Here is a 14,591-nt window from a genome sequence, read left to right as displayed (position 1 = left end):
TTAAATGCATTACATTCATATTTATGGATATGTGAAAAAACTGATTCATTCAGTAGTCAGTAACAAGGCAGCTTTACTGAAGTCCTACAGATGCTCCTGATAAAAATACAGAAAAAAGCGGCAAGACTGTCGTTCCAGAGGGTTGATTCACAGAGCAAGGCGGTTAATATTAGAGATAATGACCTTGGGGCGCTTTTGTGCATCCATCAGAATTTATGAATTGCAGTTTGTTCAGACTTGCATTCTTTACAACACTACAACAATGCCTTGTAAACAGTTTGTTCTAGTCTCAATGTTGTTTTTCAACTTACTAAACTAAATGTTTCGGGGATGTAATTCAAATGTTTGATTTATATACTAGATTATCTCTGGTATGAACATCATTTTGCACTCTTTCTCATGTAACCTTTTTAATTTCCAAAACGTAGCTCCTTTACTATGGTTAAGTGATGGTCTCAGATGGTAATACCATAGCACTCCGATATATACTGAACATTATATTTACATCAAGGTAGCCTACTTCAGACTATACAATGATACCACAGTGCATGCACTTTTTGGTACTTTTTGTGTTTAAAATGCATGCACACGTGTACACATGAACCTCATCTTATATAGACACGTGAATCTTCAAACTGATATAAAAGATGAAAGTGTAGCTTATCAACAGATTTAGTTGTGTAATACTTTACCGTTTAGGTATGGCTGGCTTCAATGGTGTGAGAGGGTAAACAAAACGCTGCCATGTTCAAAACACTTTGCAGCATTATTCCAGTCGAAACTTGCTTTTAAATACAGGAATCCAAGCAAAACAGTCCTAAAATAGGTATAATTCCGCTTGACATCTATTGCGCAATACGTTTCATACATGATACGGGATGCTTTCATTCTCGCAACAGTCTATAAACGAAACGCGTGTCGTCCGATACAGCCCAAACCTCCCCAACGAAACAAACACGATGTAAATACAATTGTTAATGGTGCAGTTGTGGTTTAAAGGTCTCTGATTCAAAAGCGCTTTCTTACCTTTGTAAGAACTGATATGAATGGGAAGGTGCTTGCGATCTTCCGCTCCCACCTCCGGTGATGCTGCTGATGCTGAAAGGATGCTGCGCGGCTTTAACGCCCTGCGTCAATAACAGCGACGCCGATTCAAGATGCTTCTTTTCTCGACCGAGTTTTGCTAGACTACCGCAACACCCGTCGCAGAAGGATGTGTCGTCTGTACGACACGATCTCTCTTTCTGTGTCTAATATCTTCCTTTCATAATAGCCTAAATCATCCCCCTCCCTCCCTCTCACTCCCTCTCTCACCATGCGCCAATCCACCTTCCTCTCCCCTCCCACCCCTCCCACCCAATGTCTGTACGCTTGATTCTAACGAAGGAAGAGATGCACTCGCCTAAACCTCCCGTTTCCTTGGTGAATTTTAACAAAGAAGGTGGGTTTCCCAAAATGAGGTAAAGTGCGGTCCCCTCCCCCATCATACCCCCCCCACACACACCCTTCACACCTCTAATGAAAACCCGATGGCACAATATGCTCATAGCTCACATAAACCACATCTTCAGGATCCAGGTTGTTACATGTGCCATCATACTGATTTGGATAGGCTGTCTGAATTATATTAGACAACACCGCATACAAATACTCTATGACAGCATACAACCGAAAAACAATCCACAAAAAGGTTATTTTATTTTGTATGAATCACACAATTTTACAAGGTCGCTAATTTGCACGAGTTAGTACGATCTTGTTTTTTTTTATTTATTTGTTATCAATGCTCATAACACACAAACAACAGGCTATAGTAAATTGTTGCAAAAATACAAATTTGACGATATAATTGTTATATACAATATGCTGTCATAAAATAGGCCTGTTATTCATACGTTTCAGTACCATTTGTTTTCTCGCCAGTGACGTTAGGTTTAGGGGTGGGGATAGGGGAGGGGCTTCAGTGTTGCTTTTTTTCTAATAATCGTACGTTTTCGTACGATTCACATACAAATTTATTAGATTTATCCACCTGTGAGATCTGGTTGGATCTCTACAACATCTATTTTTTTTCTTCTAGACAGCAATGAGATGAAATGCTAGCAAACAGACACCTGCTTCTCAGATTTTACTTCGAAAAGGGCCTAAAATCGCATGTCTTAATGTCAAAACCAGTGCTCAGATTTGTCAAGATATTAAAGTTTGTTGTCCAAAATTCCTTAATAAAAACAAATTATATGGGCAACGTAATCCACATATATTTTATAGCTCTACGGTGTGCCAATATTGATTTCGTTTGGGTTTGTTTTTATTTCTCCTATTATTTCTCCTAAAGTTGACTTTTTAATAAATAGCGACAGAGAATTCAGTTGATTGGAGTCAATACACCCAGTCTGAGCAATACAATTAAAATAGTTACTTCTGAGGTTTGTTAACCTGTTTATTTCCTGTTCACTTCCTAAATCCGAAGAATGAAAATTGGCTGTGAAAAGATTCTCTGTGTGACTTTTGTCATCGTCTTTGCCATTGTCCAAACTCAGACTATTATTCTTTTGATTAAATGCCAAGTGCCAGAGGATGTGTTTTAGTATAGCATAGAGAAACAGCAAACAGACATGACATTCAATTTCTTCCCTTTTAATTGGTTTTGAAAAATTGCAGCACAATTTAAAAACTAGTTACAGGCAAATATTGTTCAAAGGCCTAAAACATTAACGAACTAATCTAGAAATGGAAAGTCCATAAAAAAGACAGGGAGCGAACAAATCACAGATTGAAATCCATAAAAAAAGACAGAGAACAAATCACAAAATTAAATGTAAAATGCTTGACACAAACAAAGAAAAAGAGATTTGTTAATTGATCATGCTTTCTCAGTATGAAGTCATGAAAGGAATGATGAAATAGCTGTCATGTCAGTGCAAATGAGGCCAGAGCGTGATGCTTTTAAATGAATTTATTTTACAAGATTCCAGGAAGTTCCAGATTCCTCGACCAAACGCAGACAGGAGGATGCGATCATTTTTCAATGCTCTGCTCCCTCGAGACCAACACTGCCCGTCTAAGCCTGACCTCCCCAGGCCAGTGCTAAGAAGCCAGCCCTTGAGTGACTGTGTGCGCTGGTCCCTGCTGTCGTATTAATTTTCATTTTGACATGCTGGACCCTAAACAAATCTCATCAATGCTGTCACAGACTGTGGTGGCGTGTGCGTGATTCTGGCACTGGATGATGTGATACGTATTCTGATTCTCTTTGTTCTGCTCATGTAATGAATAGCTATTGATGTCAGAGGGAAACCTGTCACTCTGTGTATATTTGCATGTAGAGTGGAAAAAACATGAGTCTACAGACCTTTGCCTTAATGAAAATGTACACAAGGGGAACAACAGTGATATGCAATACACAAATGTTGTGTAGAAAAACAACACGTGCAGTATGGATATACAGTATATCAGCATTCTCGTTCAATCAGATTTCAGGACTGAAACTAAAATTTTATAATTGGCTATATCTTGTTTTACTGTTCACCCAAAATTCTTTCATCCTTTATTCACCCTCAAACTTGTATGAGTTTCTTTCTTCTGCAGAACACAAAAGAAGTTATTTTGAAGAACGTTTATAACCAAACAACACTGATCCTTCCAGTGATGGACACATAACCACTGAGACATTTCTTAAACTATCTTCTTTTCTGTTTCAGAAGGGGAAAAAATCATACATGTTTGAACTTTTATTTTTGGATTAACTGTCCCTCCAAAGATCCATGTTTTTTTCTTCAATAGTTTTACACCTGCACCCAAATACTTATAAATACTTATGATGGCGGCCATGAGAAGAACAAGTGCATTGCCTGATGCTGTATCAGTCTATCTATCCATGAAGATAAAGACCACTCTCATATCGATCACCAATTCACTGACAGTAAAAACAAAAAACTAAAAAATTCTTACTAGTGCACCTTCACATTAAAGACTGCACACTCAAACATTTTATTTTTGTTATTTATTGATCGCTCAACCATACAAGTATAAACAAGGCAAGTTCAGATTTGATGCGACACATTACTCTCAATATCACCATTATATTCCAAGGTAAGTATTAATAATAAAAGAAAACATGTAAACAACATGAATTGAATTATATGTTAATAATGTTTCTGGTCACTAAATCTTTACTGTATCAGCTGGCTCTAAACCTTCTGTAAGAGAGCAGAGCTCCATCTGTTGCTTTCAGTAGGATCAATAGTTGTAATTTCTAATGATGTCTAAAAGCTCTGAGTAACTTGAGCATTCTGCCCAAGGCCCCACTGCTTGCCTTCAACTGCCACCGTAGAACGGTCCATTTGTGCCCATATAGTTGGTCACCCAATATCTCTACAGGACTGATACCCCGATCTGATTGTGTAACATTGGAGATCAGACTGTATGAAAGTGAGAGTGTTGCTGGAATGACTTCAATCTATATACCCATGAATCAGACTTAGCAAATTAGTTCAATAGTTGAGTACATATAATAGATATTTACATAACAATTCTTAAAGCTTCAGTATATTGAAGGACACATAGACTCGTAGTCCTGCGTGTTCTGTATGAACGAATGAAAACAAAACACTTATTAAACAAGTATTAAACACACATCTAAATCGAGCCCTCACACAAGCAGTGCTGACAATTAAAAATTAAATTGAAAATACAACATAATATGGACAATTAATGACCAATTATATCTATTAAGGACAACCATACTAATGAGAAATTAAAATGTTTTTTTAGATAAATACGTCTGCAAAATGCGTAAATGTAAAATGTCCTTACTAGTCTTTTTTCCACGTTTTTATTTGAGAACCCAGATCATTTTTTTTCAGGTTGCGTTTCATAGCTCAGGAGAGTTGATGGAGTTTTTGTCTCAGAAGTTTCGACTAAAACTGCACAAAATAAATACAAATAATAAAAGGGGACTAATTGTTAAAAGGGTATGGAAAGGTTAAATCAGTATTTGGTAGAGTTTAATGAAAATTGCTTGTGTTATTATTAAGATCTTCAATAATATTGACTTTTGATTGCAGACTCTGAACTCAGTTAAGATCTTCTGAAACTCTGAAGGCATCTGTAAGACTTTTTGTGAGTATTTTTCTAAGCATGTCAGACACAGGAGACTTTCCATTCGCTCTCTATTCAACCTCATTATGTGTTTGAGAAAAAAAAAGCTAAATTAAAGAGAAATTATCCTTGATTCTGTGATTTTTGCATCTAAAAAACACACAAAGAAGACCAACATATACGAAACGCGCTCTGTAGAGCTGTTTGTCCGTTAGAGCTTACTGTACAAAACATGGCTGCGCAACATAGCAAATTCCATGTGGATATAGGCCCTGGATACAACTGGTTTATTCTAAGGTAATAAAAACATAACTTATCATTACGTAAGGTTTTTATACACATCTAAAGACACAGTTTTGTATGTTATATTGCATTTCTGTTAATAGACCATACAAAACATCCCGTATTGTACCTTTAATTTTTAAAATTTATAAAAAATATATATTGAACCATGCGTCAGACATTTACACGAAAAACGTAACATTTACATATAAGGCAAATACATGTTGAACCATTTACTGCATTTTAAATGATGACAATACGAATTATATGTGTATCTTGTATGACATTAAAATGCCATGTCATGGCACAGCCATACATACACACATGTGAAGACAATGAAAAAATGTCTTTCAATGTTCTTGGGTAACTTTTCTCTTAAAATTCTAAATATTCCATCGCCCTCCTCCTTTCATGTGTCCAATCAGCAGAGCTCTTATCATTGTGCCTTCCTTTTACATCTCCAGGCAAAGGGACAATTAGCATTTAGATAAGGAGTACTCCAGGATGGTCCAGACAGCGGCTGGCCCGCTCTCGAAATCTCTTCATACCCTTGGGAAACAGAATCAGTGGCAGCAGTCACAATGTGGGCACTGCCACTCCTAACTGAAGGATGGCACCTGGCCGTGGTCCTCTAGGGGCTGTCTGTCATCTCTGGTAAAGAGACACCATGGCCCCAGCTGTATATGTACATATGCTTGGTGTGTATGCATGACTTGAGCAGAGACAGAGAGGCTTGATCGGAGGTCCTGCTGGGCTGCTTGTCAGACTGCAATAGTCTATAAACACGTGCCTAGGATGGTAAAAATGTTCTGTTGAAAAATACGGCTTATTAGTTCAGATTGAAACACTTACGTGAATACACCAGTGTTTAAATCGGTTTGCCGTTAAAGCTTTTGCTCTTGAATCATCCAGCATGTTGTATTTCATAACATCTCACAATACACATCTGGGTGGTGCGAGCAAGCTTGCCAAACTAAGAGCTGTTTATCCCTGCCGTCTGGGAACAACAGAGAGAAAACAAAAAGCTCAGACCAGTTCAGCATCTTTATCTGTAGAAAGTGTCAGGCCAGGCTGCCTACTATAGAGCAGCAAATCCCCGCTCTGGGAATTGAGGATGTGGGCTTTGGCAGTCCTAATGCCATCTGCCTGCGGGGCATATTGTGACAGTGCACCGGGGCGCTGCCAGTCTGCAGTATGTGATGGGAAATAGAGTCAGCACACACCTGTGATAAGACAACTGGGATATGCAGTGAAAATAAGATGATTAGCACCAGTTGCAAATGTGTCATTTATATTTATTATAAGACTTTTAATCTACCAAGCCGCTGTTGGCTCACAGTTCTTGAGCAGGGTCACCAGTAGGTATTAACAAGGTACAGGGTTTTGATTTTTTGAAGTGGGATATTGACTAAACGGAATTCAACAACTACTATTAAACTCACACTGAGATTTATTTATTGTTATTAATATTAATCTAATCTAAACTAAATTAAAATTAATATAAATTATATATAATAAATGCAGTCTCCCGGTGGTTTATTTATTAAGTGAAAGCTTGGCTGAAAAGATGTGTCTTTAAATTGGGAGAGTGTGTCTGACCCTCGAATAGTATCAGGAAGGCTATTCCAGAGTTTAGGTGCTACGTATGAGAAAGCTCTACCCCCTTTGGTGGATTTAGTTATTCTAGGTGTTATCAAAAGTCCGGAGTTTTGAGATTTTAGAGAGCGTGATGGGTTGTAGTGTGGTAGAAGCTCTGTTATGTAGGTAGGGGCTAAACCGTTTAAGGCTTTATAAGTGATTAAAAGAACTTTAAAGTCAATACAATACTTAATGGGTAACCAGTGAAGGGTTGATAACATTGGGGTTATGTGATCGTATTTTCTGGACCTGGTTAGAACTCTGGCAGCTGCATTCTGAACTAACTGTAGTTTGTTTATTGATGATGCAGGACAACCACTAAGAAGTGCAATACAGTAGTCAAGTCTTGAGGTCACAAATGCATGAATAAGCTTCTCTGCGTCAGCAACACAAAGAATATTTCATAATTTGTTAACATTTCTAAGGTGGAAGAAGGCTGTTTTTGTGACATTTGAGATGTGATTTCCAAATGACAGGTCTGTCTAATATAATGCCTAGGTCTTTACCTGTATTTGTTGGAGTAACAGTGCAGCCTTCAAATTGCAGGTTTTAATCCGAAATATTCTGTTTACGTGCCTTTGGTCCGATAAGTAATATTTCTGTTTTATGAGAATTTAAAAGAAGGAAATTACTAGTCATCCAATGTTTTATATCTTCGATGCACTCTACCAATTTGGATAGCTGTAAGGAATCATCTGGTCCTGAGGAGATATACAGTATAGCTGAGTATCATCTGCACACAGTGGAAGTTAATTCCATATTTTCCAATAATGTTGCCAAGGGGCAGCATGTATATGGAAAATAGAAAGGGTCCTAAAACCGATCCCTGAGGTAATCCATAATTTTCTTGCGTTAGATTTGATGATTCCCCATTTAAATGGACAAATTGATGTCTGTCTGATAAGTAAGATCTGAACCATTGTAGTGCCTGTCCCTGAATACCGGTATAAATGTGTAAGCGATCTAGAAGTATTTTATGGTCTACAGTATCGAATGCAGCACTAAGGTCAAGCAGGACTAGGAGTGAGATGTTACCTTTATCTGATGCTGCAAGCAGGTCGTTTGTAATTTTAACGAGCGCAGTTTCAGTGCTATGATGCGATCTAAAGCCTGACTGAAATTTTTCGACTGAAATATATATAAACATTTTCAAGTTGTTTATATATATACAGTATATATATATATATATAATCACACACACACGCACGCACGCACGCACGCACGCGCGCGCACGCACGCACGCACACACACACACACACACACACACACATATATGTATGTATATATATATATATATATATATATATATATACAGTATATATATGTATATAAACTTAATCTTAGGTCAACTGTATCTTAAAAATGTAAAAGTTTCTTGATTAAAGAATTTTTAGTTATTTGTACTGGAAAACAAGAATTTGTTTTTGCAGCCACTTGCCCATCCACTTTATTATGACATGACTGGTTTTTCTTATGGAAAAATGCTACCTTTATAATAATAATAATAATAATGGCTAAAAATGACTTTAAAATAATTTACAAACATACAAATAATTTGTAAAAATGTCCATTTACATATTCAAATATAAAATTCAGAGTTAAGACCGTAGAAGCACAATATACTTTAATAACCAAACACACACTTAAATTTCTTTAAAAACCAGAAGATTTAGAAGACTTTCTCATCCAAATCTTCTGTAGAGAGTTCTGGATGGATTGCAAAATTAGCCATGCAAACTCAATGAATCTCTGTCATCTGAAGCAGCGCGTACAGATGGTTGCATATGTAATTTGAATCTGATTAATTCTTCTATCTTGACATGCGTATTGAAGATGTAATAATATTCTGACATGAAAACAGGGACGGATCAGTGATGGCCACAGGTGGAGTGAGCCACCAAAGTTTCAAATAAGCCACACCCCTCAGCTCTTATCACAGTGGATGAATCCCATGTGGCATGACCCATTAAACCCCATTATCTAGATATAGAGAATATGAGAGAGCAGAACCATTGATTTGTCAAAGGGTAGGGAGGAGAGATAGCTATCATCTCTTATCTGCTGGCAGATCTTCCTGGGGAGGATGACATTTTTGGAGGTCCTCAGAAGCATAGAGGTGAATTTCCTTTGTCGTATGAGCTGCTTTGTGTCCAGCTGATATCCATTTTCCAAACAAACATCGACTTTGGCCGAGCAAGACTCACTTTTCAGGTCTCAACCACTGAAGAGAAGACTTTTAATTGTGGAATGAGATGAGCTTCCCTTTAGCCACGTACCACGCGAGAAGCTCTCCAGATGAAAGTGATGTGTACTCTCTGTGAACCGAGTATGTGGAGGAGATCTGACAGTGTCTCTGATACAGAGATAAAAGAATCTATATGCATAATGATGAGCGAGATTGACAAAACTGCAGAATGCACTTGTTTTTTTACATGGCAGCCAAAAAGTAGAAAAAAGTGAAGGGGGATTAGTTACTCATACTTGTCTTCACTACTTTTGGTCTCTTGCTTGCGTCTCAGAAAAAGGGTTTTATCAAATCTGATGGAACTGATGCTGTGAGTGCTGAAACAGTTTTAGATGCATCAGGTAGTTCTCAGTTCACCAGAAATACTTTCTATAGGTCACGCTGTGACAGTACATTACGTTTCCAGTTTATATTACTCATGTTAAACATTGTAAATTAGAGTTAAGTCAGACAACTTTGAGAAATTATTTCCTGTAATATTTTGGAGAGAGGGACATTAAGTGGGGGAGGGGGGAGGGAAAGCTGTAGAATTATACAAATAATAATTAATAACCAATGATATTAATAATAATAAATAACCAATAATAATAATAATCATAATCATCATCATTTACAGTCACTTTAAATTCCAGTGCCTGGTAGGTATAGCCTATATAAAAATATCCACCCTTAATATTTATATAAAACAATATCATAAAAAATTTTTGCTTTTTCCTTAAAATTATGTTTTTCCTTAGATATTTACAGCAGACAGTGAGGTATTGATTTTCTGCCTTTCCAGAGTTTTACAAGAGGGTTCATTTTTGTTACATGTTTATCATCACATTTTGTAAAATCTGGAAAATGAATTTCCAATGATAATACTTAAAAGGATTTAAACTGAAGTTAAGACATAAAATACATAAATATGGTTCAGATCAGATGATTCAATTATCTCTCCAGACATCAAATGCAATGAAATGCGTATGTGAAAGATTAATATACTATCAGGACCCTTCATTAATTATTAATCATATAAGTATTTATTTTACACCCCTCCCTGCTGAATGGTGTGATTAGTTACTACTATACGCTCAGTGGTGATGGCACTATGGATTGGGGGGGGGGGTTGGGGTTGGGTTTAGGGTCCTTGACATGTGAGCTAATTGACTTCCACTGGCATTCACTCATTATGCCAGCTGGGGTACTTTATTCTTATCTGCATTCATGTGGCCTCAGGGAACAGAAACCCCCTCCTCCACCTTCCTGCACAGAAGATTCATGGATGGATAGATGGAAAGACAGACTGAAGAATACAAAATGGGCAAAAGAAGAGTTTGGATGTTTGCATGTTTTGTGCCATGCAGGACATTAGTGTGAGGAGTATATTGGTCTACTGCAGTCTGGTCAGTTGCCTTAAGTGACATGAATTATTGAGAGCTTGCTGAGTGATGGAAGCTGTAGCTTTTAAGCGCAAAAGGCAGCCTGGCGTTTTGGCCTGACCCATTTGATAAATGAACAGTAATAAGATTACTCACCGACGCTTTTTGTTTTTCCTTCCTGATTAATGTTCAATGGGTGACAAATGTCACATGATCTTGATTCATTGTCGAAAGGTAAAAAGATGCATTTATCACAACACAGTATTCCTGGCATGTCTGGCACTCAGAAAATTCCTTATTTTTTTATTTTTTATTTTTACTCAAATGTTTGGTTTATGTAGGTAAAAATAAAAAAACAAACATCTAATGGTTTTGTGGTGTGCCACACACAAACGATTCACAATGCAACTGCCACATTCTTAGAAATTTAATTTGTGTATTCATGTATTCAAAAAAAAGTTTGTAGCCTTTTTAACCAAACAAAATTATGTGGTGCGTACATTACGAAGAAAATAATACAATATATTCTTTATACTTTAAATATTCTTAAGTGTACATATCGCTGCTGTCCTTATAGTATTTTTTGATCCGCCATATACTGTATCATTATTATAAGTCACCCTTTATGTTTTTAACTGGGTTTTGCAAATATAACCATGAAAAAGTATTTAAAAAATTGTTAAAATTATGTTAAAATTACAGCTTTTTTTCATTTCCTGAAAAACAGCAAATTTGGACATCCATGGTTTCCAAAAGAACAACGACGATATGTTAAGTTTTTATACGGTGTAAAAAATATTTTTTCTATGAATTTGTGAATCATACATGAAGCTGTTCAATGTGATCTAAACTAATCTTGCATTGTGCATTCATGCCAGTATCAATTGTATTATTGTATTTCTGAAATGTTTTAGATATAAAACTATCACATCATACTGTATATATAGTGGATATATTTGAAGTGACATACATACAAAACAAACAAGCACACAAAAGCAGAGATTTAATTTAGTGGACAGGAGAATGAGCGATTGCTCGCAGGGCTTTCATAGAGATTGGACATGTGACAGGTCATAGAGACTGAAGCAGATGTTCTCTGACAACTGCATGTCCATCAGTGAGGATCAATATTGGCCATGTATTTGAGAGGAACAGAAGGAAAGGTTGGTGAGCAAGTCATATTTATACCCCTTTCTAATACAGATGACACACACGTCTTCTTATGGGATTACTTTTTCCTCCCTGTGCTCCCTGGTTATCAGCTTTAGGTCTCTGTAGAAAAGTGTTTCTGAGATAACTCCACAGTGCCTACATGACCCTTACTTCATTTCTTTGATATAACATTCTTGTTAGAAAGGCTGACATAACATTTCCTCATGCATTTGAGGAGTCAGCCACCTGGACAGTTAAAAAGAAAGCATCATGCTGTATATTGTGCTGTCATTGGAGTTGTTAGAGGACTGATTTCTGATGTTCATAGCTTGTTTGGAATGTACAGCATAAACATATAATCACAGTATAATCATCTCCAGACTTGTTTTCATTGATATGTATAGACTTACTGTCAATCGTGACCGGAGATCATTTTTAAAATGCAGTTTTTATTCACCAAAAATGTTATTACTTTTGATGCAGTTGATATTTTTTCAACCATATTAGTTCGACAACAATCATGAACCAAAAGTGAAATTGAAAGATTTAGTTATTTAAATCTTTGTAAAGACTTAAATTATTTCAAGAAAGCAAAAGATTTTGGGTTAATTATTAGCAAGTAAAAAACGACCATTAAATAAAACATTATTTATTATTATTAAAACTTTTTATTTAATTCATTCAATTCTTTCTCATATATGTGTGAAGCTTCGACAATAAAATAAAAATTTTAAAGTACTATTTGCATTATTTATTAAATGTATTACAGTAGTCTATAAACAATTAAAAATATATTATTTGAAATATTGTCACGGTCACACTGAAACCTTGTATCTGGGTAGCTAATAGACCAATATGCAAATTTGTCCTATGGTGTGACGGCCAAAATTTAGAAAAAAAAACTAATAATGAAGATAAATTTCTCTTATGCTATTTTATATGATAAGTATAACAATATAAAACAATTTAACATTAACAGTTTGTTTCCTAGATTTTGCTAACACACCATAGGACACATGTACGATTTATTCATCAACTTCCCGAGCATGTTTCATAATTTTTATTATGTCATTACTATTGGTCACCCTTCATGTTTGTCTATGGGTTTTTGCAAATATTTAACAAAAAAAGTATTCAAACGAGCTTGTCAACTTTGACAACACCGTATTTAATTATTGATTTTTTTTCATTTCAAGTGGCAGTTTTTGACAAACTAGGTTTCAGTCCAACAGCAACAATATTTTAATTTATTTGGCTGCCTCAAAGTGCCGTGAATTATTGTAGCAACCAGTTTGTATGTGCCCCAGTATATATACCATACTACACCAGCTGAGCTATAGCCAGCCACAGTTAATACAAATTCTTACAGTTTTATTCAGAGCTCAATAATTGTGTTATATTTTCCTCCATCACGTCTGATGCACTGACCTCGTAATTTGCTAACTTGAGGGACGTGGGCTGGTTTAGCTGTCAGCAAAGCTTTGCAGGTGGTCTCAGTACCTCCTCTGGCTTTCTGCCAGTGAGCAAAGAGCTGAGAAATAAATGCCAGACCTGCACATGAGACCAGACAGCATTGCTGTTCTCAGCTTTGAAGGTTGCTGTGAGACATAGTGGAACACTGGTAGCAAGCATAACATCTTCCTGTCCTAAATACTTTTCACCATGACAGAAGCTCAGTCAAGCAGCTTAGGAGTTAGAAAAACACAATTACAGAAAATCTGAACCTGAAATCTGAAGTCCAACAAAAACCTACAACATGATATTCACTCATGCATTTACAGTAGGAGCAGATTTTCAGACTGTCTTCAAGAAGGTCTACTGTGCAATATGTGATTTTATTGCTCTTATAAAGCAGAGAGCTAATGTTTGCAGTTTATAGAGAGGACAGTCATGACTCATGTCCAATGTGAATTATGGTTCTCTGACAGGTAATAATCAATATACACAAATGGGTTTAGTGACCATTAAAGTAGATAAGTGCAATGAAGTAAGTGTTAAGCTTAGTGTTGCACGTCTTCTATATGGAGATCACAATGACATGTCAAGTTCAATTCACATAATTCATAATATATTTGTATCTTTCATGCAGGGCTGTGAACTTCATTTAGTTGGATATTCGTGGTCAAACAATATCGCTTTTTTTTTATTCTTGGTTCTATTACATTTAATGCCCTGCACTGAATATTAGGTTTTCCTTTATGCAACAATAGTCATGAATATTCATTCAGTCTGACACAATGAGAGGTTTTCATTCTGATTCAAGCTTTTTAATTCAATTCCATTGTTTTGTGTTTCAATTAAGGTCCGTTGTAAATCTCTCTAGAGCTTTGCATGCTATGCCACAGCAATACCATTTGCGCTGGCAAAATGAGTAAAAATGGACACGGAGGACCATCAATCAGGTTTTTGGCTATGAAATTGGCTATGAGGTCCAGACCCATAATGGAGTGAAAAATAAATTAGGGAGTGGCTGTGTAGAAGCACTCTGGAAGATTAAATGTGGTTGGAGATTCGGGACAGGTTGCAATGTGACACCTGGCATTAGTTGATGTCACAGGAACATCTGTCTGTGTTTATCCTGATTTTCCCCTTAATGGAGACATACAGAAGGCATGTACAATTCTTCGATAACTCCCTTAGATTCAGCGATTGTAGATCTGAGTATTTTGTTTGTTTACTGAAACTAGGATCTAGTGGTGAGGCTGCGAATTGCGACCGACGGCTCACTCCACCCCTCCCATTCGAAGCACTACGGTGGCTGACACAGAACTAAGATGTCGTCACGTTTTCGCTTCTTTCCCATGGATATAACG

The 14,591-nt window shown here is 36.5% G+C and overlaps 1 protein-coding gene across 1 annotated transcript in view; it reads right to left on the bottom strand.

Annotated features, from left to right (window-relative positions):
* Positions 1–1,305, bottom strand: part of cntn2 (contactin 2) — a 29,392-nt gene extending 28,087 nt beyond the window's left edge. Inside the window, exon 1 of the mRNA XM_057362188.1 lies at positions 1,027–1,305. The gene's annotated coding sequence lies outside the window, so the exon portion shown is untranslated. The remainder of the gene's footprint in view (positions 1–1,026) is intronic.
* Positions 1,306–14,591: the final 13,286 nt, after the last annotated feature.

The sequence above is a fragment of the Triplophysa rosa genome, linkage group LG20 (genome assembly GCF_024868665.1).
Source record: "Triplophysa rosa linkage group LG20, Trosa_1v2, whole genome shotgun sequence".
In the NCBI taxonomy this organism is placed as follows: Eukaryota; Metazoa; Chordata; class Actinopteri; order Cypriniformes; family Nemacheilidae; genus Triplophysa; species Triplophysa rosa.
The sequence above is the reverse complement of the archived record's forward strand: the minus strand, read 5'-3'. Positions and strand labels throughout refer to the sequence as shown.